This window comes from Pituophis catenifer, unplaced genomic scaffold, assembly GCF_029215685.1.
Source record: "Pituophis catenifer annectens isolate HBS135680 unplaced genomic scaffold, rPitCat1.0.hap2 SCAF_8, whole genome shotgun sequence".
NCBI classification, from domain to species: Eukaryota; Metazoa; Chordata; class Lepidosauria; order Squamata; family Colubridae; genus Pituophis; species Pituophis catenifer.
This window is the reverse complement of record NW_027256888.1, coordinates 18,987,773-19,015,496: the sequence shown is the minus strand read 5'-3', so window position 1 is coordinate 19,015,496 and position 27,724 is coordinate 18,987,773. Positions and strand designations below refer to the sequence as shown.

Below are 27,724 nucleotides of genomic sequence, written 5' to 3'. Positions count from 1 at the left end.
TCTAAGAATGGGTTCTATGATGTCCTTTCTGCTCAGAGACTGAGTGAAAACTTGAAGCCACGCCCAAGTACCTGCCTCTCTGGCTCCAATTTCAACTTAGTTTTGCCCTAGAGAGACGTCTTTGGACAGTTGGGACATCTGGAATTCCATTCTTGGACAGGAATAGGTTCTATACTTCGTTTTGGCTGATTTGACTATTACAGCATTGCAGAAGCAGCAGGAGCTCTCGCCCTGCATTCCCGCCACCAGGGCTTAGTTCCCTGTTAACTGGTCATGCTGGCCAATCCAGGTACACTGGCAATGCCGCCGACCTAGAGACCCTTCAAGGGAGCTGTCTTCAATCCCACAGCTTTTCCCTCAATGTGGAAAAGAGCCATCTCAGGCCAACAAATCGCCTAGTACATTGGGGGGGGGGATTATAGATACCATCAGTTGCCAGGTATACCTGTCCCCAGACAGACTGCAGGACATCAAGAAGCTGATATGATTGGTACTTCCAGCCAGGATGGTGTCTCTGGCAGTACTATCAACCCTGTTAGGCAAGATGATTTCTTGCATCAGAATTGTACCTTGGGTGAGGCTCCATGCGCGACCTCTGCAGTGGTTCCTCCTCCCATTTCAGAGGTCGGGCAGAAGCATGGCCCCAACCAAAGTAAGGTTACCACCAGAGGTATTGGGTCATTCCATTGGTGGACGTCCAACTGCATGAATCGGGGATATCATTTCAGGGTGCGGGACCGCATCATAGTCACGACGGATGCCAGCCTGAAAGGCTGGGAGGGCCATTGTCAGGACTTTGTAGCACAAGGGGTGTGATCCAAGACAGGCCTAACGAAGCATAAATTGGCTCTAAGAGCAGCTCGGTTGGCTCTCAAGAGCTTCAAGGCTCAAATTGCACAAGAACATGTGCTTCTGTTGATGGACAACATCGCCACCAAGGCACATGTGAATCGACAGAGAGGCACGCACTCCAGGACCCTCATGAAGGAGGCGCATTCTCTTTGTCATTGGGCGGAAAAGAACCTGATATCCTTACGTGCAGAACACATCTCGGGTTCAGACAATGTAAGGGCGGATTGGCTGAGCAGAGTCGCCATGGATCAGGCAGAGTGGCGCCTGCAGCCGGAATTGTTCTAGGAGGCAGTTCTCCGATTCGGGGTCCTGATCATGGACCTTTCTGCATCACCAGAAAACAGCCAACTGCCCCGCTTTTTGTCCCAGTTCCCAGCACAAGGGGCAGAGGGGTTGGATGCCCTCTGTTGCAATTGGCCCCAGGGTCTTCTGTACGCTTTTCCACCCATGGCACTGATATCACGAGTGATCAGTCGCATATTACAGGACAAGGCGGAGGTGATTCTGATTGCACCTCATTGGCCGAGGTGTCAGTGGTTCGTGGATCTGGTCAGCCTGTCAGTCGCTATGTCGTGGAGGATTCCTCGTGACAGAGTCTCCCTCAGCCAGGGTCCCATACAACATCCAGATCCCCAGTGGCTGCACTTGACCGTGTGGCGGTTGAGCAGAGACTTCTGAAGGAACGGAATTTTTTGATGGGCATCATATGATCGATACAGACGGCAGATGACTGTCCACGACGCGCATTTACAACGCCACTTGGCGTACCTTTTGTGCTTGGTGCTCCACAAAGACTATTGAGACCACTTCGGTCTTAGTCTCGCAACTGTTGGACTTTCTGCAAGACAGACTTGAGAAAGGGTTAGCCCCATCAACCCTCCATAGACAAGTAGTGGCTTTGGCCTCAGTCTTGTCCTGTGGTGGGGTGGATGCAGTAACACAGCACCCTGAGGTTCGGAGATTTCTCAGGGGAGCCACCAATTTAAGTCCTCTGATGGTTCACTGGTATCCTACATGGGATCTCTCTAAAGGGTTACAGGCACTCACACCAGGGCTCCCTTCGAGCCTCTTCAGTCGACCCACCTGAGTTTTCTAACATTTAAGGTGGTTTTCTTGGTTGCGGTCACATCAGCCAGGAGAATTTCAGAGCTGGCTGCACTCTCTGTGAAGGAGGAATTATGTATTTTTCACACACGGATCAAGTGGTATTATGGCTTAACCTGGCCTTTGAGCCGAAGATCAACTCCTGGTTTCATCGGGCACAGGAGCTGATTCTACCAGACTTTTGCCCTGCTCCATCGCACGCCAGAGAACGCATATGGCACACTCTGGATATATGGAGGGCCTTGTGTACATACATCTGGCGGACCACGGACTTCTGAAAGACGGAAGCACTCTTTGTCTCCTACTTACTGGCCATGATGGGTCAAAGACTTTCTTCTTCCAGAATCAGCAGGTTGTTTGAGCGACTATTGCCAGAGCTTACGAGGTACAATCCTTGCCAAGACTCATGCTGCAACCACGGCAGCCTGGGTGACAAGGGCTTTGGTGGAGGAGATATGCCGGGTGGCAACTTGGACTACTATATTGCCATTTATGTGTCATTACTTCGCTTCGGCGGGCGTTTGGCAGGTGGGTCCTGCAGAGGGTATTGGAGATGCCACTGACCTGGATCAGACAGGTGCCCGCCCTTGAGGACGACCTTTGGTAAGTCCCATGCCTGGAGTCTCAAGTCCCCTATCAGGAAAATGGGTGTTGGTCCTACCTGACACACCATTTTCTGTGGGGACGAGAGACTCCAACCCCACCCTAAAGAGGGATCTGGTCCAGGGATATCCTTGGGGTGTCTTTACAGGTGCTGTGTCTGGGGACATCTCGAGGTCATAGTTGAAACTGGGAGAGTCGGCAGAGGGGCGTCTCTTCAAGTTACAACCCTGTCTATAGAGCTAGAGCACAGAGTGAATCCTATCCCTAGAGTCTCTCGTCCCCACAGAAAATGGGTGTGTCAGTTAGGACCAACACCCGGGTCTTGAGATTTCACTACAGAACAAGTCACTATCAGTACCGGGCCTTACCCTTTGTGCTGGCTTCTGCCCCCTGGTGTTTTATCAAGATTCTGGCGGCAGCTCACCTGAAATCCATCCCGGTCAGGCTCCAGTGCTATCTCAACGGCATCCTTGTCCAGGCCACGTCTCTATCACGAGCGGCAGAGGATGTACATACAACAGTTCAAATATTACAAGCCCATGGCTTCTCTGTAATTTTCAAAAAAAGACATCTGGTGTCAGCGACATGAATTCTGCAACTTGGGGCAATGATCGACACCTCCATGAGCGAGGTGTATCTGTCTCAGGAGTGCAGGGACAGCTTGATGGCCCTGGTGAATCAGGTGTGGGAGAGGTGCATGGTGCCCATGACCCCACTATCTCAACTGCTGGGGAAGATGGCTTTGTGCGTTTCCATTGTTCCCTGGTCACAGCTGCATGCCCGCCCCCTGCAGTGGCTCCTGCTTCCCTTCCAGCAGTCTGGGAAAAGCAACGCATGGGTCAGAATTCTGGTGTCATCTTCGGTTCTTCGCTCATTTTGATGGTGGACATCACCGGCTCTGGCCAAGGGATATCTGTTCTGGGAGCCCAACAGGTTGGTGATTACATCGAATGCCAGCCTGGTCAGCTGGGGCGGCCACCTGCTGACCCATATGGTGCAGGGGCGTTGGGCGCAGGCGGAGCTCACCAACAACATAAATTGGCTGGAGCTCCGGGCAGCATATCTGGCCCTTCACCACTTTCAGAGCCTAGTCCAGGGACATCATGTCCTGATTATGACTGACAGTGTGGCAGCGAAAGCCCACATAAATCAACAAGGGGTCACCCACTCAGGGGCCTCATGACCAAGGCGAATCACCTGGGTACTTGGGTGGGGAGCCATCTCTCCTTGAAGGCATCCACAAACGTGTAGGCGGACTCCTTGAGCGGGCACATGAGCGACCATTCCGAATGGAGACTTCACCCAGACATCTTCCAGGAGATGTCTCAGAGGTTCGGTCGACTAATCGTGGACCTGTTCGCCTTCCTGGTGAATGCCCAAGTACTACGCTTCTTCACCAGATTCATGACCCCGGGACCAGAAGGGACCAATGCCCAGCACAGCCCTTGGCCAAGTGGCCTTCTGTATGCCTTTTCACCCTTTCCACTCATCCCCGCAGTCATCAGGAAGGTCCTTGTGGAAAGGGCAGAGGTCCTGCTGGTGGCTCCTCAGTGGCCCAGGCATCCATGGTATGCGGAGCTTGTGAGTCTCCTGATGTCACGGCCCTGGAGGGTCCCTTGGGAGAAGCTTTCCCTCAGCCATGGGGTCCTGATCCACCTGAAGCCTCAGTGGCTCCAGTTGACCAACTGGCACCTGAGGGGGAACCTCTTGAGGGAGGACAAATATTCCTCCAGGGTCATACAAACTATTCAGGCCTCCAGGAGGCCATCAAGTGCCTGGATTTACAATGCCACCTGGAAGGCGTTCACCACTTGGTGCTTGACAAAGACCATTGACCTATTCTGTGCCACAGGTCTTAGACTTACTCCAGGATGGGCTGGATAGGGGTCTCTTGCACAACACCATCCGCAGGCAAGTGGTGGCCCTCTCCATGGTGTTGACTGGCAGGTAGCAGGAGCCCGTTTCTCATCAACCGTTGATTGAACAATTCATCAGAGGGGGCAGCTAACTTGTGTCTGCCTGTGGTCCATAGATATCCCACTTGGGATCTAACTACTGTACTGCAGGCGCTTATGTCGGCATCTTTCGAGTTGTTAAGGACTACTATTCTCTGTTATCTGACCCTTAAGGTCATGTTTGTAGTGGCCATAATATCGGCCAGACGTATTTTGGAGCTAGTGGCCCTGTCAGTTAGAGACAACCTCTGCATATTCCATCCTGACAGAATGGTTCTCCGATTAGACCCCCCTTTCATTCCAAAAATTAACAATTGGTTCCATCGAGCCCAGGAGATTTGTCTTACCTAACTTTTGTCCAGGACCTTCCCATGCCCTGGAAAGCCAATGGCATATCTTAGATGTTCAGAGGGATCTCTGGATCTACATCAGGAGGACGGATAAATATAGGAAAACAGAGTCCATATTTGTATCTTTCCAGCCATCCTCCGTAGGCTCTAGAGTAACCTCATTGACGATTGGCAGATGATTAAGGGCCTGCATAGCCATGGCCTACCAATCTAAGGCTCTGCCTTTACCCAGATGGGTAACAGTGCACTCAACTAGGAGTGCAGCCACAATGGCAGCTTGGGCTACCCAAGCCTCCATTGAGGAAATTTGCAGCAACCTGGGCTTCTCCTTCGCCATTTATTAGGGACTATAAATTAGATGACTTTGCGTCAGCCAATGCAGCCTTCAGGAGAAGGGTCTTACCGAAGTTGCATTCCACAGGGGAGACTCAGGCCCAGACGTCTTCCCGCCCTTAGAACAGTAGGCTTTGGTAAATCCCATTCTTGGACCCTCCCACTATCACACTGGAGAAGGGACATTGGTCTTACCTGAGACATTCCTTCTCTGTGGATAGTGGGAGGGTCCAAACCCACCCTAACAGATTGACTGGGCCAGAGTCAAGGGCAACTAATCTCGCGAAAAGACTTTATTCACAGCTACGCCTTCGTTGAAACTGGAGCCAGAGAGAGAGGCACCTGGGTGTGGTTTCAGATTTTCACTCAGTCTCTCGGCAGAAAGGACATCATAGAACCCATTCTTGGACCTTCCCACTATCCACAGAGAAGGAAGAAAAGGTAAGACCAACGTCCCTTTTCAGCAAAAATGTAAAATGTAATTATGGGTCCGTAGGATGCTGCAAATATCTGTAAATGTGAGTGCTTGCTGAGCGCTCAAAATGCAGTCATGTGATGTGCAGGGGGCAGCTGTTGGAATGTCAGAATTCTCTGAAGACCTTGGAGAACAGAAATAGATGTTAATTCTCCCCAAGCTAATTTGTTTGAGTCAGTTTATTTCCATAGTCATATACTGAACTGTACAAGAATTATGCTGTTCAAAAGCCAACTCTTTGTGGCTATATGACATCATTCCACTAGGATTTTATATCATTAACTGCTTATTTTAGTTCATATCTGTGCCCTCAGTAATAGTATCTAACTACGTCTGCCCACATCATTCTACAAGGTTTGTGATAATATTTTGAGATTTTGGCATCTACCCATCTACAATCTATCAATGCATCCATCCATCCATCCATCCATCTTTGTAAGCACTATTTTAGGAATATTCTGAATCTTGTCTTGCATAGAACTACATTTTTAAAATGAAGGAGAAAGTTTTTAAAAATTGTTAAAACTTCATGAGAATAAAGATTTTCTAATTTTGAACACAACTTTAGATTTTTCTCCCAGTTTTGAAGAGGGATAATCACATGTTCATTTATTTAGTTAGAACCTGAAGAAGGAACTTGAAAATAGTTCAGTTAAGAGGAAAAATCAGAGAAAAGAACAATTCATAAACCAGCATGTTCTTGCCTGTAATGGATCTGTCTATTTACTAACATTGATTGATTGAAGAGATGACTCAACGTAGCATTAGAATACCCTCAGGTTATATTTATTTATTCAAAATGAATCAGTTGGTCATTTACAAGATAAGTGATTGTAGCTAAAGTAACTTTGTCTACCTTCCATATTATTGCCACCTGACAAAAATCTGTGATGGATATAGCATTCCAATTTAAGGGTAGACCTATAAATTCTTGAGTTCAGTATTTGCATTTCCTTCATATTCCCTTCACTGAGTATTTGAAGGAGCACAATAACCCTTGTGGTATACAACATTATCTTTCCAGTTTGCTGATTTCCCCAACTGTACAGTCAAGCTAAAGGTCTATAAAGATTTTCGAATTAGAAACAGTAAAGACAGTGTTCCCTTCAAAAATTATCCCAAATAGTTTAATTCCAGATCAGGTTTAGGTTTCAAACAGAGTGCATCTCCAGTACTTCAGTTTCCTTTAAATTATATTAGTAATATTCAGTAATGAATTTTGCACCAATTTGTTCATTGCTACTTACGAGTGGTGGGGATTAAGACAGAGTTGGGTGTGCTGGTTCGGACTGGTTCGGGCGAACCAGTAGTTCCGACCAGCGGCTGGGCCTGCCACCTGCCCTGGAGCTATCTCGTCCTATATAATCACAATTTTTCCGATGCTGTGCACATGCACGGAAGGTGAATGCATGTCCATGCTCACATTTTTGGTTCTGGACGAACTGGTTGTTACAGCATGTGACGCCCACCTCTAGATTTTTTAAAAAATCATGTTTTTCAAGAAGCTACATTGCTCTTAGAAGCTAACATTTGATGTTGAAAGAACTAAATGCTGATGCACAATATGAAATTCAGAGAGAGCAATCACAATTGTTCATAATTCTAGGTATAATGGTTATTCTCATGAATAAAATTATGAAAATTCCAGGAGATGGTTGATTTCAATTAAAAGTCTTAATTACCCCCCCCCTTTTCCATGAAAAATGCCATTTCAAAGGGAAGAAATATGTTTGGTAAACAGGAACTTCATGGAATTGCAAGGAAATGTATAATCTTTTTTCAGAGGATTAAGGGTTAGATTGCTGTATTCAAAGACACTGAACAGCTAATTTAAGAACAATTGCTCTTGAGACAATGTAACTGTCAAGACTTTGGTGCTGCCAAATCATGGAAACAGAATCTGTGCTTAAATTTAAATCATAATAAGAATTTTGTTGTCCTTAGCCAAATGCTGTAATACTGCAGAAATGTTGCTGGTTGATCCTTTGGTCCACTATCTTTGGTTATATCTTTGGGTTTATTTACAGTATAATTTAGATTTCTAAGGCTACCGAATGAACAGTGACCTTGAGTAGCCTTACAAATTTCAATTATAAATAGTGTGACTCAGCCAAGGTTAATTTATAATAAATGATATTAGTAGTTGCTAAAATATAATATTAATGCATTACTGTTATTTATATAGATATAGATTTGTGAATCTTGCTTACTTTGGGCATGTTGTGTGGGGAAATTCACTGGAGAAAGTCATTATGTTTGGAAGACATCAACCAGAGCATAGAAAAACTCAAAGAAATAGTTGAAGAATGGAACATGTGGAAAGATCTGGCCTGTCAAAATCGCTAAGAATTGGACTTGACTGAATAGATATCATCATCATCATCATCATCATCATCATCATCATCATCATCATATTTGTGGATAAATATAAATTCCCTAAAATATCCATTATCCATTCCCGTTTTGAGAATGTAAATCTTTTTATAGATAAAGAGATAAATCAGCAAGAACAGGTATAAATGTTGCCTGATGTACATGAACCTCTTTGATACATCGTAAAGTATGATTACTGAGTTTTATACAAGGGGAAGAGAAAAATTATTTAGCATTTTCTTTAGACCGATTGCGATAATAACAGAACCTTAGTGGATGGTTTAGTCTGAGTAACCATTTGCAATTTAGACCTGGATAGAAATACTTTATTATAGGCTTAGGTAAACCCTATTAAAACTTGATATAAAAATATGGCAACATTGCAGCACAGTGTTGAATTTCTGAAAATCATTTACTTTTAAACCATCAGTGAATTTATAAGTTAAAGATTTCAGGTGTGTGCAATTTTTGAGCGATGAGAGAATATAGAAGCTGCTTAAATCTGGAATTTTGTAAGACTATACCGTAATTTAAGCCACAAATAAAATAATTTTAAAAACATTTCATAAAGCCAAACTAATTAACTTGTTATTAACAGATTTGAAAGGGTTTTTTTTTTTTTTTTAGTATTGGGGATTTCCTAGAGGAGGCTGAAAGGGGCATCAATTTAAAAGGTTTAATTAGAGTGGAGATGCTGGTGCTGATGCGTGATGGACTGGGTTTTAGGAAAGCTGAAGGAGATCGTGAGATAGACTCTCAACTGAGACCTATTACTTGGGGAGTGAGATGCAACTATTTGAAAGAACCCAGTTATAATTTCAAGGAAAAGTTTTATTATCAAGAATCAGTCAAAGATTATTTGATCCTGGACAGATCATAAATAAGGATTGCAGTGGGTTTGTGATAGATTACTGTTTGAGGACTTTCTGCCAAGTAAACACAATAACAGATCGTTAATAGGGCTTTGAAGTTTAGCTTGTTATCATTTAGGCTATCTGCTAACTGTTTTTTTGGCAGATAGAAAGGTTATTGATAGTAGATTTTCATATTTGTAATATTTTAAAATCAGGTAATTTAGCAAATAGAAATGTAGAAGGTCATAAATTGTAGATTGTTTTATAAGGTGGGGGGGGAATGTTGAAATATATTTATCAGTATTCAACCACTAGGGACAATCTATGTGTATTTTTGTTAGCTTATTTTTATGCACATTTTTGAATTGTTTTATTTTTGTCTTTTTTGGATTTTGCATTTTATTTTGGAAATAAAATATTTATTTTTTTAAAAAAAAGACCTTGTAAAGCATTTTGGAATGAGTAAAGCATCTCTTTGCCACAGTTTCTGGATAGCTCACTTTGGCCACTTGTAAGGTTTCTTTGTTCCCTGATGCTTTTGCAGGAAAGTACATATACTGGTATATACAGAGATTGAGATAGTTGAGAAGAGTTCTGAAGCAACCATGCTGAATATCTTGAACTGTTTTAATGTTTCCAGAAGTGCTTCTCTTATAACAATGTACTTTGTAAAGTACTCTCTTCATGTTTGTTGCACAGACCTAATGTTAATGAATTAAAAATTAATCTTATTATTAAAGGTAATAATTAAAGGAGCTCATTTTTTGTAATAAAAAAAAAAGAAAGGTGCCATTCTTGCATTTGTTATGAAGCAGTTTTCCATATCATTTTTTTAATGTGCATGGAGCCTCAGTGTTTATGATCTACAGATATGAGATGCTCACTTGTATGGTGAGAATATTTATTATCAGGAACATGCAAATAAACAACCGCCTTTGTTTATGGGCTTGGTAAGAATTTTGTTTCCTACAAATTTACTAGTTCAGCGGTCCCCAAACTTTTTGGCACCAGGGATTGGTTTCATGGAAGACAGTTTTCCATGGACCCGGGGTGGGAGGGGCGGAGGGATAGCTTCGCACGCAACCTAGATCCCATGCATGCACAGATGAAGGTTTGCTTGCTTGGCCACCTCTCACTTCTAGTTGTGTGGCTCAGTTCCTAACTGGCCATGGACCAATACTGGTCCAGGGGTTGGGACCCCTGTACTAGATGCTGCACTGGCAGGCACAAATTGCACAAGTTCTCAGGCATTATACTCTTACAGGCATACTCATTTGTTTTTGTTTTTGTTTTAATCCAGATTCAGAGCTGAGTCATTGGGAGGAGGGAAGCATCTTTCCCTCCCACTAATTTGTTAACAGTCATTAGGAGGGAGACAATGAGGCTTCCCTCTATCACTTATCTTGCTACAGAAGATAATGCTCCCTGTTAGCCTGTCAGATGCCTGAAAAAATTATATCAGTGGACTTATAATTATCCCACTCCTTTAGTCTACAAGTTGAAAGCTTCTTGCTCCCACTGTAGGTTAGAAATTATATACAACTCTACTATATTTACTTTTTCAGTAAAACATAACGAGAATTTCAAATATCTTTTAGATTCTAGAATCTGGATTGATAATCACAATCTATATCTAATCCTATGCAGCCCTACATAAAACTTCTCTGTTCTAGTAGTTTTTTTAGTCAGGGTGCTCATCAGCCTATCAGACAACAATCATTAGAATATGACTGGAATTTACTTCATACATGTATGAACATAAGATATGTTATATTCTAATAAATATAACTGAAGACTATGGATCATATGTCATGTCTTCTAAATTCTGACATGGTTTTCTATAAGTAATTATTAACCAACTTGGTAACAGTTTGTAAAATTGTATGTTTGGATGCTCAGCAACCAACTTGCAGTTATGAGATTGCTGTGTCCTGCAGTCACGTGATCACCATTGGTGGCTGTCACTGCCAGCTTTTGACAAGCAAAATAAATGGGAAAGCAAGCAGAAAATCACAAATGGCCCTAGATGAGATGATGTAATTGGAACTGCTACCATAAGTGAGTGCATTCATATGATGCTGCAGCTCTCACCTAGTGACAGAGTTGCTGTTGCCAGTTTACTGTCTCTAAGTGAGGAATATCTGTATGCTGATATTTAATAAATGTATTAGTCCATGATTGTCATATTGGAGAGGAGTAGTGTTTGTAAAACTTAATCATTTTAAAATTTCTTATTGCTTTAATGTGTGTGTGTATGTATACAAAATTGTGTGTGTGTGTATAGTTGCCAAGGAAGTGGGGGGGGAGAGATTTAAAAGGAGCATATATTCACATGGAAAACAGCTCAGCTTTGAAATACATTAAACATTAGCCCCTGGTATAATATTGGTGTGTGTTTATATCACTAGACTGTTCATAAATAAAGTATTACATTACTACAAAGTCTGTAAATTTGGGTAGCGTGATCTTTCCATCATGAAAGGAAGGCTTGATATATATTCATAAAACGAATAATAATTTTATATTTATTATATAGAATTTAGAGTTTCATATCTTTAAATCATATTACTTTCAAAACCATATTAACAAGCATATGGATTATTAAACAAATGGGAGAAAAGTAAAAGAAGCCCATATCAGTACAGCTTGCATTATTATATAGTATTTACAGCATAACAGTTTTAAAAAACATTCCCCATCTCAAGTAAAAAAGATGAGCTTTTGTTGAATTAGGCCATCTTAAAATCATTATAGAATTAATAGACTTAACATTCTTTAAGACATTTAACAATTGAATTGTTAATAAAGTATTGAGTATTCTAAATTCTTATTCCAAATATCTGAATATCCATCTTAGCCATTCTTTATAATTGTCTATATAATAATAATAGTATAGATTTAGAACTGTCAGAACATATACAATGCTGAGGAGTTTTGGATGTTGCTAATATTTTCCAGTGCGCTGCTCCTACAATCCATAGCTGGGTTATTTCCTCATTTTCCTGATTCGACTGGGTGACATTTTTTCCCACTTTCTTCGTGCTGTGGCCACGCCCACAGATCCCATAATACACCAGTCTTTCACTCAGTCGCTGAGAAGACTGGTGTGTTTTTCTGCCTTCGTGCCTTTTGCTGTAGGTTTTTTTTTTTTACTTTATTTTTCATTAGGATTCTTTTCAGTGAGAGCTGTTGGATTGCCTGTTGCGGGGTGTGTGTGACATGTCGGGGGCTCCAGGCCATCCCACGCCCATTCCTTCCTTTGTTATTGGAAGGCAGTTGGGGCATACTGACTCCTGGGAGCGGTTCCCCTCTTAGGCTGTTAGCCGCCGGTGTGCGTGTTGGGTTCCCAGTCTGCTGGCATACCCACCCACACCTCTACATTTATTTTTTTGATTGGCTCTCCTTAGCGGAGGCTCCGGAGTACTCTTCACGGTTCACCCTGCAGCCTCTGAGGTGAATTGTTGTGCCTGTCATCGCTGCGGATCTGTGGGGGCTCTCACTGTCGCTTATTGGAGTCAGCTGTGCAGCGTTATTGCAGAGCGCTATTTCTGGCAGAGGAGTTGAGCGGGATCGGTTTTGGGGGCTGTGGATCGATTGTAGGTTGCCGATTCTTTCCCGCTTGGTGGTGAGAGGCTTCGGAGACCATCACTGGTATTGCGGCCGCTGTCTTAATTTGCCATGGTTCAACCACCCGGCCGCCATTTTGAATTTGTCTTTTCCTGCCACCTTTCGCCCGCCCGCCATTTTAGGCACCCCGGGACTGCAGTGGGCGCCTTATTTGCAAGGGCAACGGCCGCCATCTTCGGTGGGGCCCGTGACTGTTTAGGCTGCCATCCTTACTGTGGGCAGCGGCCGCCATTTTAGTTTGGGCTCAATACTGCCGTGGACTCCATTTTGCTTGGTGGCAAGGGCAGCCAATTTGTCAGGGCTTTTAGACTCCTTCCTTGGCTTCCATCAGGGCCTTCGTGTAGCCTGCCCAACTGCCATTACCAGCTATTTGTGGCTTATACTGGCCATTCCTGGGCCCATAGCCTTTGACTATTTGGAGGACTGGCTGTTTCTGGTGTACCGCTAGGTGAGACACCTTTTTGCTGACCTGGGCCATAGTCGACCTTCCTTAGGTCTCATCTGGAAGGGTCACACGACAGTCCTGCGGCCTGCTGACATAGCTAGGACCTCTAATCACGTGTATATAGTTCGTTGCCTTTAAAAAAATAATAATTAATTAATTGTTATGGATGGCGGATTCTTCGTTATCTTCTGACCTCAAACACGAGGTCAGCCCACCGAGGTCTCAGGCCAAGCATAAGGCCGTGCCTTGAGCACGTTCAAGATCCTCCCATGCTTCCCGCCAGCCCACATCTATGACAGCGGGAAAGGATGTGCTACGATGCCACAAGGCGCTCGAGCGTCAGTGCGATAAGGCCAAGCAGGCTTCCTCTTCTGCTTCTGTGCCTGCCCGTCAGGTTCCTGTAGAGGCTTCTGGCGCCCGCTTTCCGACTACGACCCTCGGTGACTTATCATCTGCTGCTGGCGGTCCTTTCGGCCGGCCTCTGGGCCTCTCCAAGAGGGCTTCCTTCTCCTTGCCGGATGTTTCGGCGGTGGGTTTGGCAGAGCCTGCTCCATCTCAGCTGCGCCAACCAGAGGCAACTTTTACACCAACAGCTGCTGGCCTTTGCGCACCTGAGGCTCAACTTCTGGCTTCGCAGGTTGACCTCCAGACGTTACTGTCTATGGTGCTGTCCTCCTTGCTGGCAGCTGGCCTCCAACAAACCTCTCTTCAGTCATCCCAGGGCCAGCTGGCTCAGCCGGTTTCTCGTGCTGCAGCCCACCATCGTTCCAGGTCTCTTGCCCAGGCGGAGTCTGCCTCTTTGGATGATTCCGATCATGGTGAGGTGGCTCCGGAGGACATCGACTTTTCTGAGGACGAGGGCCTGCTGCCAGATTCCCCTGCTTTCTCCGGATTGTTCCGACCGTCCTTGTTCAAGTCGCTCTTGCATAAAGCACGCCAGACGACTAACATTGGTATTCTGGAGGCATTGCCTACTGAGCCTTCTACTTCGTCGGGGCCTCACAATGCCCTCTTCTTGTCTTCCAAACCGGGCAAAGACTTTATTCCGTGCCCTCAACTTTTCTCTGACGTCCTACAGTCTCCTTGGTCTCAGCCAGACTCCCTAATGCAGTGGTCCCCAACCTTTTTATCGCCGCGGACCAATCAGCCTTTGATAATTTTACCATGGCCCGCTGAGCGCGCGCAGGGGTGGGGACTTTGGGCCACACGTGCGTACCTGCGCGGGGCTCTCTTCCCTGGAGCCTTTGCGCACGGCCCAGGAGCTTTTGCGCACGGCCCAGGAGCTTTTGCGCACGGCCCAGGAGCTTTTGCGCACGGCCCAGGAGCCTTTGCGCTGCAGCGTTCATATCCCCCGGCCGCTGCGCGGCCCGGTGCCAGGTACTCCACGGCCCGGCACCGGTCCGCGGACCGGGGGTTGGGGACCACTGCCCTAATGGACCCCAGTAGTCTGGACAAGATATTGTATTGTGCGGCTCCAGAGTTGGATGGACTATTGACCTTGCCATTAGTTGACCCGCCCGTTGCGAGTCTTTTTTTCCTCTTCAGTGCTTTCCACTGATTCTTTGGACGCTCTCAAGTCTGAGGACAGAAAGACGGAGCTCGCCTTTTGTAAAACGCACCAGGCTGTGGCTTGGGCTATAAAGACCGCAATGGCAACGCCTTCTTCAACCGGGCGTCGCTGATTTGGCTGCGTCAACTCCAGGAGAGGCTGCCTCTGGAGGAGACACGCTTACATCAGGATATAAATAAAATTGTGGCAGCCACCGAATACTCAGCGGATGCATCCCTCAATTCAGTAAAATTCGCTTCACGAGCCTTGGCCACCTCTGTGACTTCACATCTTTGGCTAAAGAACTGGAGGGCCGATGCCAAGGCCAAATGGAAGCTGGCTGCAGCCCCATACAAGGCCCCGAATCTGTTTGGATCCGCCCTCAATCTGGTGCTTGTGGAAGATAAAGATAAGTGGAAAGTGCTTCCAACTTCATTCTGCAGACCAGAGTGGCGCTACACCCCCTATTCGCAATGTCAGCCCTTTCAGGCCTCTTCAGGACCCGGGGGTCCTATACACAGTGCCCTTTCTTTCAAACAGCCGACCGCTCCTCTGATCCGCAGCGTTTTTGTGACAGGAGCAGGAACTCTTCCACTTTCAAGCATCCCTTCCGTGGTGCAGTTTACAAGTCCTTTCGCAGGGGAAAGTGACTACGGGTCACAAGGCCCCATTGGCGGCCAGCTACAACTATTCTGCCGCCAATGGGAGCAATCAACCATGGACGCTTGGGTTTGACGTACCATCACTGCCGACCTCACCATCGAGTTCGTCGACTGCCCACCATCTCGACACATGTGATGCCCTGCTTCCCTTTCATTCGAGAAGGATCGGTTCCTGAGAGAGGAGATCTGTCATCTTCTATCCATCAAAGCGATAGAGCTGGTGCCGTTGGACCAGCGTGGCACAGGCTTCTATTCGGTCCTGTTTTTGGTTCCCAAGAATTTGGGGGGCTGGAGAGGCATTTTGAACTTGAAGCATCTGAATCTGTCGGTACGATACTGCAGATTCAAGATGCACTTTCTTCGCTCCATTCGTGGGAGTGTACGACGGGGGGACCTCCTTCAATCTGTCGACCTCAGGGAAGCGTACCTCCATGTCCCAGTGGATCCAGCGCACCAGTTCCAGTATGGGGACGACCATTATCAGTATTGTGCCATTCCCTTTGGGCTTTCCTCGGTCCCAAAGACTTTCACCAAGCTGGTAGCGGTCTTTCACCAAGCTGGTAGCAGTCGTAGCAGCGACTCTCAGGATGGTGCTGGTGAGGGTCGTGTGTTACCTGGACGACATCCTGGTCCTGTCGTCTTCCAGAGAACAAGCCCAGCGGGATCTGGATCTGGTAATCAAGGTCTTCCAGAATCATGGATTCTCAATAAATTTTCCAAAGAGCAATTTGACTCCGTCTACCTGGCTTCAACACCTCGGGGCGTTAATAGACTCTGTACAGAGGCAGGTCTTCTTATCACCAGACCGCGCCCAGAGTATCTCCGGCTTGATCCATCAGGTCCTGGCCCACCAGTCTTTACTTCTTCTCCATCTCTCACAACTGTTGGGGAAGATGGTCTTGTGCTTCTCGATTGTACCTTGGGCCCGGCGTCACTCGAGACCGTTGCAATGGTTCCTCCTCCCCTTCCAACGGGCTGGCCGCAGCGACTCACTCCACAAGGTGTCTCTGCCTCCCCAGATACATCTCTCACTGCGCTGGTAAACGAGTCCGGCCTTGGGACGAGGTTCCTTCTTTCTAGAATCAGTCTGCCTGACTCTGACGTTGGATGCCAGTTTGATAGGTTGGGGGGCACATTTCCGCAACCTAGTGGTGCAAGGCCATTGGTCTCCATCGGAACAGTGTCACTGCATCAACCTCCTGGAACTGAGAGCAATTCGACCTGCGCTACGGCACTTCCAGTCCCATTTAGAAGGTCAGCACATCCTGGTCCTCATGGACAATGTCTCAGCCAAGGCCCAGGTGAACAAAGAAGGGGGCACAAGGTCCAGGTCCCTGATGTTGGAGGTGGAGCATCTTTTGTCCTGGGCAGAGCGGCATGTCCTTTCGTTGACAGCAGACCATATCTCCGGAGTCAACAACGTTCGGGCAGATTGGCTCAGCAGGGAGCTGATCGACCCAGAAGAGTGGCAGCTTCATCCCAGATTGTTCCGGGAGGTGACACTTCGGTTCGGGATGCCGGTTGTAGATCTCTTCGCCAGTCGCGTGAACACCCAACTCCCTCGCTATGTGACTTGATATCCGTGCCTGTTGGCGGAGGCCCACAATGCGCTCCGGTGCCAGTGGCCCCCCTGGGCTCTTGTACGCATTTCCTCCAATCCCACTGATTCCGCGAGCAATCCGGAAACTCTTAGGCGAGAGGGCCGAGATTTTATTTGTGACACCGGACTGTCCTTGTCGCCCGTGGTATGCCGATCTGGTGGCGCTGTCCATCGCCCAGCCGTGGGTGATTCCTCCACAGCGACTCTCCTTATGCCAGGGGGCCATAAGCCACCCAGAGCCTCAGTGGCTCAAATTGGCTGTCTGGCATTTTAGAGGATCATCCTGAGAAAGGACCATCTCTCCAACGCTGTCATTAGCACGATTCAGGCTTCCTGTCGGCCGTCTATGTCACAAATTTATCAAGCTTCTTGGAGGGCCTTCTGCGCTTGGTGTTCCAGCAGCCATGTGGACTTTACAATGGCACAGATTTCGGATATTCTGGACTTTCTTCAATCTGGCTTGGACAAAGGTTTGTCTCCATCAACTTTCCGACGTCAGACAGCGGCTTTGTCTACATTGATTAGATGTCCACCATACGCTTCGTTGGCGCACCATCCACTGATCAGAGGGTTTCTGCATGGGGCTATGAACTTGCGTCCCCCCACGGTTCATTGCTACCCGACGTGGGATCTTTTGCTGGTTCTGCAGGCGCTCATGTCCCCTCCGTTTGAGCCTCTGGGTTCCGTCCCGCTTAAATTCTTGTCCTACAAGGTGGCCTTCCTTCGAGTGATCACCTCCGCCAGGAGAATCTCTGAACTTTCTGCTTCATCTTTCAGGAAGGACCTCTGCATTTTTCATGCGAACACCGTTGTCCTCCGTCTGGACCCTGCCTTCCTCCCGAAGGTAAACTGGTTCCATCGGGCCCAGGAGCTCATATTGCCGGATTTTTGTCCCTCCCCACAACATCGGTGCGAGAAGGACTGGCATACCCTTGATGTTCGCAGGGTCCTCCGTCGTTATCTTCACCGTACAGTGTCTTTCAGATGAACGGAGGCCCTGCTAGCTTCGTTCCATCCAGCATCCATGGGTCAGAAGGTATCACCTTCTACTGTAGGCAGGTGGATCAAGGCATGTATTTTGACAGGTTATGAACAGAAAGCGCGGCTTCTCCCGGGCAGGATTCTGCCTCATTCACCGCACAGTGCACCCACAGCCACTTGGGCCCCGCAGGCATGGGTCTCTGACATTTGCAGGGCTGCCACCTGGTCTTCGGTTACACCCTTCATTAGACACTATAGGATTGACGCCTACGCCTCGGCTGAGGCCTCCTTTGGTCGAAGGGTACTTCAAAGTGTTCATGTCGACCAGGACTCCGGGAGCAGTCAGCCTCCCACCCTGGGGGTTTAAGCTTGGGTATTTCCCAGGTACGGATTGTAGGAGCAGTGCACTGGAAAACAGATGTTGTCTTACCTGAACGTCCCTTTTCTGGGCACTGCGACTACAATCCATTCCCACCCTGTTTTTGCCTTCTTAGGGCTTCCTGCTCCAGTTTCGTTGACTCTGTTGTGCCTTGTTACCATTTTTTTCCCGTTGTTACATGTTGGTGTAGGTGGTCGTGCCTTCGTGAAAGACTGGTGCATTATGGGATCTGTGGGCATGGCCACAGCACGAAGAAGGTGGAAAAAAATGTCACCCAGTCGAATCAGGAAAATGAGGAAACAACCCAGCTATGGATTGTAGTCGCAGCGCCCAGAAAAGGGACGTTCAGGTAAGACAACGTCCATTTTCATGTCACATTGGGAAATCAAAAGCTGCATTAGTAGAATACAGTACCAGTCTACGGTTTTAGACAGTCAAGATTTTTAATTATTTCAAATGATGTAAAAATCTGTGTAGTCATAAACTGACTATATTTATTCTGTGATTTTTAAAAAATGTAAAATTTGATAACTGGAATTATCTGAAAATATACATTTTCTCATGTAAGTAAGAATGAAAATTGTACTTTGGTGCCAACTAGCAACCCTTACTTTATGCTGGAAGTATGTCTAGCAACCCTTACTTTATACTGGAAATGCATCAAATTTGTGGCTAAATATGAAACCAAGTTCCTTGGCTAGAGCTAGAGAGGTCACATAATAAATTTCTAATTATGCCTATGTTGACTTTTTGAACTGTATTATTTAAATTCTATGAAGAAGTAGAAGTCAAAATATATGTCCAGTGAAAAACTGAAAAATAGAAAAGTTGAAATTCCATTCATCAGGTTGTAATCATAACTGTTAGACTTCTCTCAAGTGACAATTACAATTATAACTTTCTAATACTGGTTCAAAGGCATAGCTACCTGATAACTGTATTTAATGCAAGAATTACAAAAAACATTTCAAGAATTCCAAAAACTAATTATAAAGTGCAAGCCATACTGATAAAATAAGTTGTAACCAACCTGCCTTCTATTGAGAATCTTTATATTGCACGAACCAGAAAGAGCACTGAAGACAATATTTACAGACCCCCTTACATCATGACACAATCTATTTCAACTCGTCCCTTCAAAATGCTGCTATAGAGCATTGAATGCCAAAATAACTAGAATACTTACTACAGCACTGTCTCATTTCTCATGTTTTCTCATCTCATCTCTCCTACTATTGGTTTCTTACGATTTATCAATTGTTTGTAACATGATTGATTATTGTAATTATGATTTATGACCTATTGTTCTATTGTTTATATGTACATGGTGAGTTTATGCACTGGAAACAATTTCCTTGTGTATCTGATCACACTTGGCCAATAAAGAACCCTATCCCATCCTATCCCATCCCATCCCATCCCATAACAAGCAAAGGTTCATTCTCCTGCTTGCACCATCTAATGGGCCAAGAATCTCTCACTTCTGGAGAATAGGTAGTATTGAAACTTGTGCTTTATCGTTTGCTGAATTCAAACTGGCCAGATCTAGATATCATACCATGTTTTCCCGAAAATAAGATCTATCCCGAAAATAAGCCCTAGCATGATTTTTCATGCTGCTGAAGGGGTGCCTCTTCGCTGGTTGCTCCCCGGTGCGGAAGGAAGGGTCTGTTTCTTGCAGATTTGTCTCAACCCTCCCATCCCCTTTGAACCTGGCCTCCCTCCTACGAAGGAGATGGAAGGCTCGGCTGGGCTGAAGCAGAGGAGAAAGGAGGGGGGAGAGAAACTGTGAAGCTAAGGACAAGGGGCTTGCCCACTTCTCCATGAGACCTCTCTCATTAGGCCAGGCCCGCCTGGTGAAATAAAAAGGTCTTTAGAGCACGGCGGAAGGTGTGCAGATCCGGGATCCTCCGTATCTCTGGGGGGAGCTCGTTCCAGATAGTAGGTGCCCCCACAGAGAAGGCTCTACCCCTGGGAGCCGCCAGTCGACATTGTTTGGCTGATAGCACCCGGAGGAGCCCCTCTCTATGAGAGCATACCGGCCGGTGGGAGGCTATTGGTGGTAGTAGGCGGTCCCGCAAGTACCCAGGTCCTGAGCCATGGAGCGCTTTAAAGGTGGTAACCAAAACCTTGACGCGCCATGTCGCTCCCATTACCACCCACGCGGCTGCACTCTGCGCCAGTTGGAGCCTCCGGATGCTCCTCAAGGGGAGCCCCATGTAGAGAGCGTTATAATAGTCCAGGCGGGAGGTGACGGCATGAGTGACCGTGCATAAGGAGTCCCGATCCAGAAAGGGACACAACTGGCGAATCAGGTGAACCTGATGAAAAATCCTCCCGGTCATGGCTGTCAAGTGCTTTTCTAAAGACAGCCGTGAATCCAGGAGGACGCCCAAGTTGCAAGCCCTCTCCGTGGGGGCCAATGATTCGCCCCCAATAGTCAGTAATGGCACCAACTAACTATATCGGGACGTCGGAAACCACAGCCACTCGGTCTTGGATGGGTTGAGCCTGAGTCTATTTCTCCCCATCCAGATCCGCACGGCCTCCAGGCACCGGGACATCACTTCAAGGGCATCGTTGGGGTGGTCTGGGGTGGAGATGTACAGCTGGGTGTTGTCAGCGTACTGGTGTACTTCACCCCGAAACCACGGATGATCTCGCCCAGCGGCTTCACATAAATGTTGAACAGGAGGGGCAAGAGGACCGACCCTTGCGGCACTCCACATATGAGGGGCCTCGGGGTCGACCTCTGCCCCCCTGTCAACACAGACTGCGACCGGTCAGAGAGAAAGGAGGAGAACCACTGCAACACAGTGCCTCCCACCCCTAACTCTTCCAACCAGTGCAGCATAATACCATGGTCGATGGTATCAAAAGCTGCTGAGAGATCTAACAGGACCAGGACAGAGGAGCATCCCCTGTCCTTAGCCCTCCAGAGATCATCAACCAACGCGACCAATGCCGTTTCCGTGCTGTACCCGGGCCTGAAGCCCGACTGGAACGGATCCAGATATGTCGTTTCATCCAGGTGCTGGGGAGCTGTTGCGCAACCACACTCTCAACAACCTTCGCCACAAAACGAAGGTTGGAGACCGGACGATAGTTTACCAACATTGCCGGGTCCAGGGAAGGCTTCTTGAGGAGAGGCCTCACCACCGCCTCTTTCAAGGCGGCGGGAAAGTACCCTCACCCAACGAAATATTTATAATCCCCTGGAGCCAGCCTCGTGTCACTTCCCGGGAAGCCAGCACTAACCAAGAAGGACACGGGTCCAATAAATAAGTGGTTGTGTTCAGTCTGCCCAGAATCCTGTCCACATCCTCAGGGGTCACAGGATCAAACTCATCCCAGATAACATTCTCAAGACCTGCCCCTGTCCCTCCCCCTGAGACTACCCAGTCAGAGTCCAGATCTTCCCGAATCTGAGTGATTTTGTCATACAGATACTGGACAAAATCCTCGGCTCTACCCTCCAAGGGATCCTCCCGTGCTTCCTGGTGGAGCAGGGAGCGGGTCACCCTAAAGAGGGAGGCCAGGTGGTTATCTGATGACGCAATAAGAGCAGCAAAATAACTACATTTCGCTGCTTTTATCGCCACTAGGTAATTCCTAATATGGGATCTTACTAGTGTCCGGTCAGATTCAGAAAGACTGGCCCTCCAACTACTCTCTAGGTGTCTTTTCCGGCGCTTCAACTCCCTCAGCTCCTCAGAGAACCAAGGAGCCAATTGAGATTGGCGCCGGGTCAGAGGCCGCAAAGGTACAACCCGATCCAGAGCTCCAGTGGTCACCCTATCCCAGGTGGCCACTAGGTCTCCAGTCGAGGTGTGTGCCAGGAAATGGCCCAAGCTCCATCTGGAACCTATCAAGTTCCATCAGGCACCTGGGGCGGAACCATCTTACCAGTTCCGCCTCCCTGCGGCGGGGTGCAGCGGTTCGAAGGTCGAGACGAAGGAGAGAGTGATCTGACCATAACAAGGGTTCGGTGACTATATCCCCTATCTCAAGATCACTCAACCACTGTCCAGAGACAAAAACCAGATCCAGCATGTTTCCCCCCGTGTGGGTAGGGCCATGAATTAACTGGGTCAGGTCCATAGCTGTCATGGAAGCCATGAACTCCTGAGCCACCTCAGACGTCTCACCCACAGATGGCAGGTTGAAATCCCCCATGACCATAAGCCTGGGGGTGTCAACTGCCACTGCGGCGATGACGTTGAGTAGCTTGGGCAGGAAGCCATGTATGTGATCAGCAAACCCATCTGAACCCCATGACCCCATTTCACAAGAAGGGATTCACAGCCGGCCGTCTGAGGAACAGTGGCCTCCCTCGGTCTCAGACCTTGTTTAATAATAACCGCTACCCCCCGCCCCTTCCCTGTGACCTCGGCTGATGGAATGCTTGGAAACCTGGCGGGCACATTTCAACAAGGGGAACCCTCCCTCCTGGCCCAACCAGGTCTCTGTAATACCTGCCGGGTCCGCACCCCCCTCCTGAACAAGATCACAAATGAGGGGGGCTTTATTTACTATGGACCTGGCATTGCACAGCATCAGCCGAAGGCCCGGGTCCTGAGGGTCTGTGCAACTTGGGGGGTGAGTGGAGCCTTGGGGGCCGGAGCATGCCACCGCTCATAGACAGCGAGTGCGCACTCCTCTAATACGATATGGCCCCCTGCTCTCGCCATATCTACCCCTCCCACCTACAGTATTGATGTTCAGAACACTATCCAGACAAGCTCTAACCCCCCCTCGACCCCAGGTCCCCCACCCCCACACCACGCTTCACGGCCAGACCCGATCCTCCCCCTTGTGGGTTATCCCCCATAACCACAACCCAAGTTTCAATCTGACCCTCCCTCTCCCTGGGACCCCTTAAAAGTTTGACTAAAAATTTCCATAGAAAACCCCTCAATCCCCTAGTTTTCAGATGCCACCTCTCTGGGTCCCAAAACCTGTCCTTGAGGTGGGCCCTCGATAGTGAGGAGGGCCACATCTGCGAGAGGGGGGAATCTCGCAGCGCAAGAAGATCCACTGTCGTGTACATCTCCAAGTGCAGTGATGGAGGCACGGAGCTCAAACAGGGGACTTTACAAAAGATGTAACACATAACTTTGAAGGATTGCTAAGCAAGAATTACCTGTACAATAGATCCTTTATTTTATGGATTCCCATTTAGCAGCCTTCAGATACAGTGGACAAAATTTCAGTCCAGACATCCCTCCAAAATAACAGGCAAGCCTTTTACATCCAAATAGTTCAGATGAGGAACTTAAATTTAACAACACATGTTATTTTTACATTATTTTCATTATTTAGATAATTTAAATACTGACATTACACAGATGATATACATTAACAAATGATGTAATCCACATTAATTGCATCATTATGCAAAAGAAATTGCTGCAAATTACTTTCAGATATAATGGAGGTTTGGGAGTATTGGAATATTCTTCCCAATTAGTCTACTAAATACAAACGTCTACTTCATTTGTATCTGCAAATAAAGTTTCCTTGAAACAGTTATTTCATGATACTTAAAAAAATTAAATATTAACCAATTAAAATCCCACATTTTATTGCTTTACGTTAGAGGAAATATATGAATCAATTGGAACATTTACTAAAGTATTGTACTGTAACAATGCATGTTGGTATTAAGCATGCATAATTATCAATAAAACATAATTAGCATATTCAGCCAGTTTTATGATCAGCATATTAAAGTGTTTTTAAAGCTCACTTTTCTTCAAAGCTATGGGCTGTCTCCTGATCTCTTTGGCTGCTTTACTATTTAATTGGTAAGCAGAAAATTCCTCTTGTCAGTCTTTGTTATGTTACTGTGCTGTTTCTTACTTGATTAATTCTGACTCTGAAATTGAGAAGATAGACAAAGCGGGATTCATTCTCTCAGGAATAATTTCTTGAGTGAGCTGAAGAAAATCCAGAGCCATTTTCACTACCAGAAAATGAGAATTCAATGGTTTCACTTATACTTTTAAAAGCAGTTTCCCAAGGTTTACACAGTTTTAAAATTACTATTTTTAAAAAGAAAACAAAACAATGTAGTACATGATAGGAAAGAGATTGGATTAGGTACTAAACCAGTAACAAGAAATCAGAAAATGGCAAAGTTAAATAACTTAGTGACTGATTCACCAAGGTTCACTCAGCTTGAAACCTGTGATAAAAATGAAATGAAAATAGTGTTGAAATTAAATAACAATTTTCAGGTTGAATTGTGCCTGTTACAGGTTATATGTCACATAGTGTCTGTAGGTAGAAATTAATAGTTGAGATTTCCCTATAAAGGTAGTCTGTGTTTAATGACCACAATTGGGACCAGCAAAGCAGTTGCTTAGCGAAAAACAATTGTGCTTTCTGGCTCAAAACCAACAAAGAGTAATCAGTTTCACACCTTCTGCTTTTGTTTGCCTCCTAAGTACTCACCCTAGTGCTGGATATTAGCAAGAGCCAAGGTGGGGCAGTGGTTAGAGTGCAGTACTGCAGCTGATTGCTAGCTGCAGTTTGGCAGTTCAAATCTCACTGGCTCAAGGCTGACTCATCCTTCCATCTTTTCGAAGTGGGTAAAATGAGGACCCAGATTGTTGGGGACAATATGCTGACTCTGTAAACCGCTTAGAGAGGTCTGTAAAAGCACTATGAAGCGGTATGTAAATCTAAGTGCTATTGCTAAGAAGGGAATGTAATGTAATTTACATTCATTGTAAATATAAATGTTAACATTGGTGGGCATGGGAAATGCTCTGTTGGATGGCCATCAATTATTCCTGGACAGCACTGGGTACAGTGAGGTGCAGTTCTGCAGCCGCTTGCCAGGTCCTGGCCCCTTCAAACTTTCCTGCATTCAAACAAACATTTCCATGCAGCAAATTTGGCAAATGGCTATTGAGCCACCTTTTGCTTTGCTCAGGGTTGCCTGGCTTTGGTGGGGTTTTGAGGATGCTCTATTGGATGGCCTTCATTCTCCCCAAAGCAACCACCACTGAAAGGATTCTGTCTTTTTTCCAAAGCCAGTTAACTTTCTCCAGTGGCTCCCACCCCACCCAAATAGAAAAAGCACAGTTTAAGCCAACCAGCCAATCACCTATGAGCGCCTCCTCTTTGCAAGTGCGCTGGGATGGAGACTTAAGCCACATCCACTTATAACATCAAATGGGGCTGGGAGGATGTCCCTTTCGATCTGGGGCTAGCCAGGAGGAGATGCTCAGGAGCTGATAGACACCCAGTCTCCGCCATGGCTATGGAGGAGCACAGGTCTGGACAGGAGCAGTGGACATGGGAAGGCCCATTGCAGCTTTGCTTCACAACAGGGCCTTTTGGAAACCTCATCCTTTAATGTTCTTTCTACTTCTCTCTCCCTGCTTTCCAGTCCTTCTATTCTCCAACTCTGCCTTGATAAACATTAAGGAACAATTTATTTAATAAAGTTTGGGTGGCAGCTAAATAAAATGAAATTAAAGTTTTCTTTCTACCCTAGCATTTATTTCAGAATTCTGAGATGAAGATTTTTTTAAAAAAATCCAGAACCTGTTGGTTTGTTGTTTTGAGAAAATCTAAAATAAAGAAATCGTATTTTTTTCAATATAGATTTTCTATTTTTAAGGATGAGATTGGTACCTTGTCTTAGGTTAGAGTATTGAGTAAATGTCATTTGGAAACTCTAACAATTGTGGATTTTTAAATTTTTAGTTTTACTGTATACATTTTCATTTGTTTTTTTTTAGTAATTATCTAAATTGTTCTTAATATTATTAGAAAATAAACTATACTAATTTCCCTGTTCTGCTATTAATGGATGCCAATATCCTTTTAGAATCATCAACAGAATAAATAAACCTTTGCCCCCATCCAAAAAGAGGTCTAGATGAAATGGAATAACCAGTCAGAATTTAATCTTCCTCTCCTGAAAGACAGTTGTAAAATGTCTTAGGTTTCTTATTTATCTAAATATATTTGGAGAATCATCTGGAAATATCTCAATTATGTTATATTTTTTAAAGTTTTAGGGGAATTTCAATTTGTCATTCTAATATTGCTTCTTAAGTCTAAACATACGTACATTTCATAGTTATATCCTATACAATTAAGCAGACAAAATGAGCAGAATATCATAGATTTTTCTCAATTTATCAAGTTAATTTCTTCTTGGAAATTAAAATCATGGGTAATAAACTCCAGAGTGGAAAATATAATACTTTTAACACACATATGGATCAAATAATTTGCAATTCTGAGCTATTAATATTTAGAAAATAAGATACGCATTTGAGATTTAAGATGTAACCAACGAGGTAGCCAGGAATTATTTGTAACAGTAGCTGGAACTCTTGTCTTGCAAAAAGAAATGGATTGTGTTTCAGATCTGAATTTTATTTTAGATGGAAAGATCAGATGCTTGTTTCATGTGTTTTGCATAAAATCTAACAATATGAGATAAAACAAGAAGAAACTAAATCTCTGACAGTAGTATTTTACTGTCTTCCACCAAATTAAATCAACATGTAGGAAAGGAGGAACAAGCTGTATCATCAGGCTGGCAACAAATAGTTTAAATAGTCGGTCCAGCATTGTTGGCATCTTTGCTCTGGGTCAGCAGTATTTTTCCAGACACTCGGGCACAACTAATGTGCTCATGGAAGCTCCCTTTTCCTTCATTCTTATGCAGTAAGCATGACACACTTACCCTTGGCAGGCTTGCCCACCCTTATAAACTCTAAAAGTTCTTATTCTGTGGAAACTAATACTCCCTTAAAGTTATTTCCTCCCTTATGTTTACTCATATTCCTCTACTTATTTTCAGCTGTAGCTTTTATTCATCAACTCTGTAGCTGTTAGGAATATGACAACTTCCTCCCTGAGGTATTGCTTTGTGCTGGTGAATGGTTACTATAGAGGATCTCTGATTTCTTTCTCTGCTGCAATATTGGCTTAACAATGTAAGATTGTTTTTTTTAAAAAAGTTAATTTACAAAAGTAATTGGCAAAGAATCAGTTATGAATTTAACAGCATAAATACATAGCAATTGTATTGTCCATATACTCACAAAAGTAAGATCACATCTTTAGTTGAACAAATCAATCTAAAATGTTGTAAGACAAATAGAGATGTATTAATGGAATCCAATTTACTATCAGGATTGAAGTACATTTTGGCTATTGGCCACATCATTACATATGAACTATTTGGGTAATTTCATTTAGTGACTGCCTCTTGTAGTGATTGTTTGTAGCTACAACTGTTATGGAAAATTAACTTCACAAACAACCTTCACATTTGTGATCTTTGCAGTACTGTAAAGCAAAGGATAGCTGAAGTAAGATCATAAGCATATTCCTGGTTTTCCTTAGCATCCGCTTTGCTTAATGACCCAGTTGCCAGTCCCAATTATAGTTGCAAAAAATTACTTATACTCTATGCAATGATCGGTTATGCATAGATTTATCTACTTTTTATCTGTATGTTTCAATTAAAACTGCAATAAAAAGAAAATAAATATTCAGTCAATTTTTATTTCATACTTCAACCACGAACAAAGGTATATTTGGTCTGAG

The 27,724-nt window shown here is 45.3% G+C and overlaps 1 protein-coding gene across 2 annotated transcripts in view; it reads left to right on the top strand.

The window, feature by feature from the left end:
• Positions 1-27,724, top strand: part of RAPGEF2 (Rap guanine nucleotide exchange factor 2) — a 275,274-nt gene that overhangs the window by 37,963 nt on the left and 209,587 nt on the right. The window lies entirely within an intron of this gene.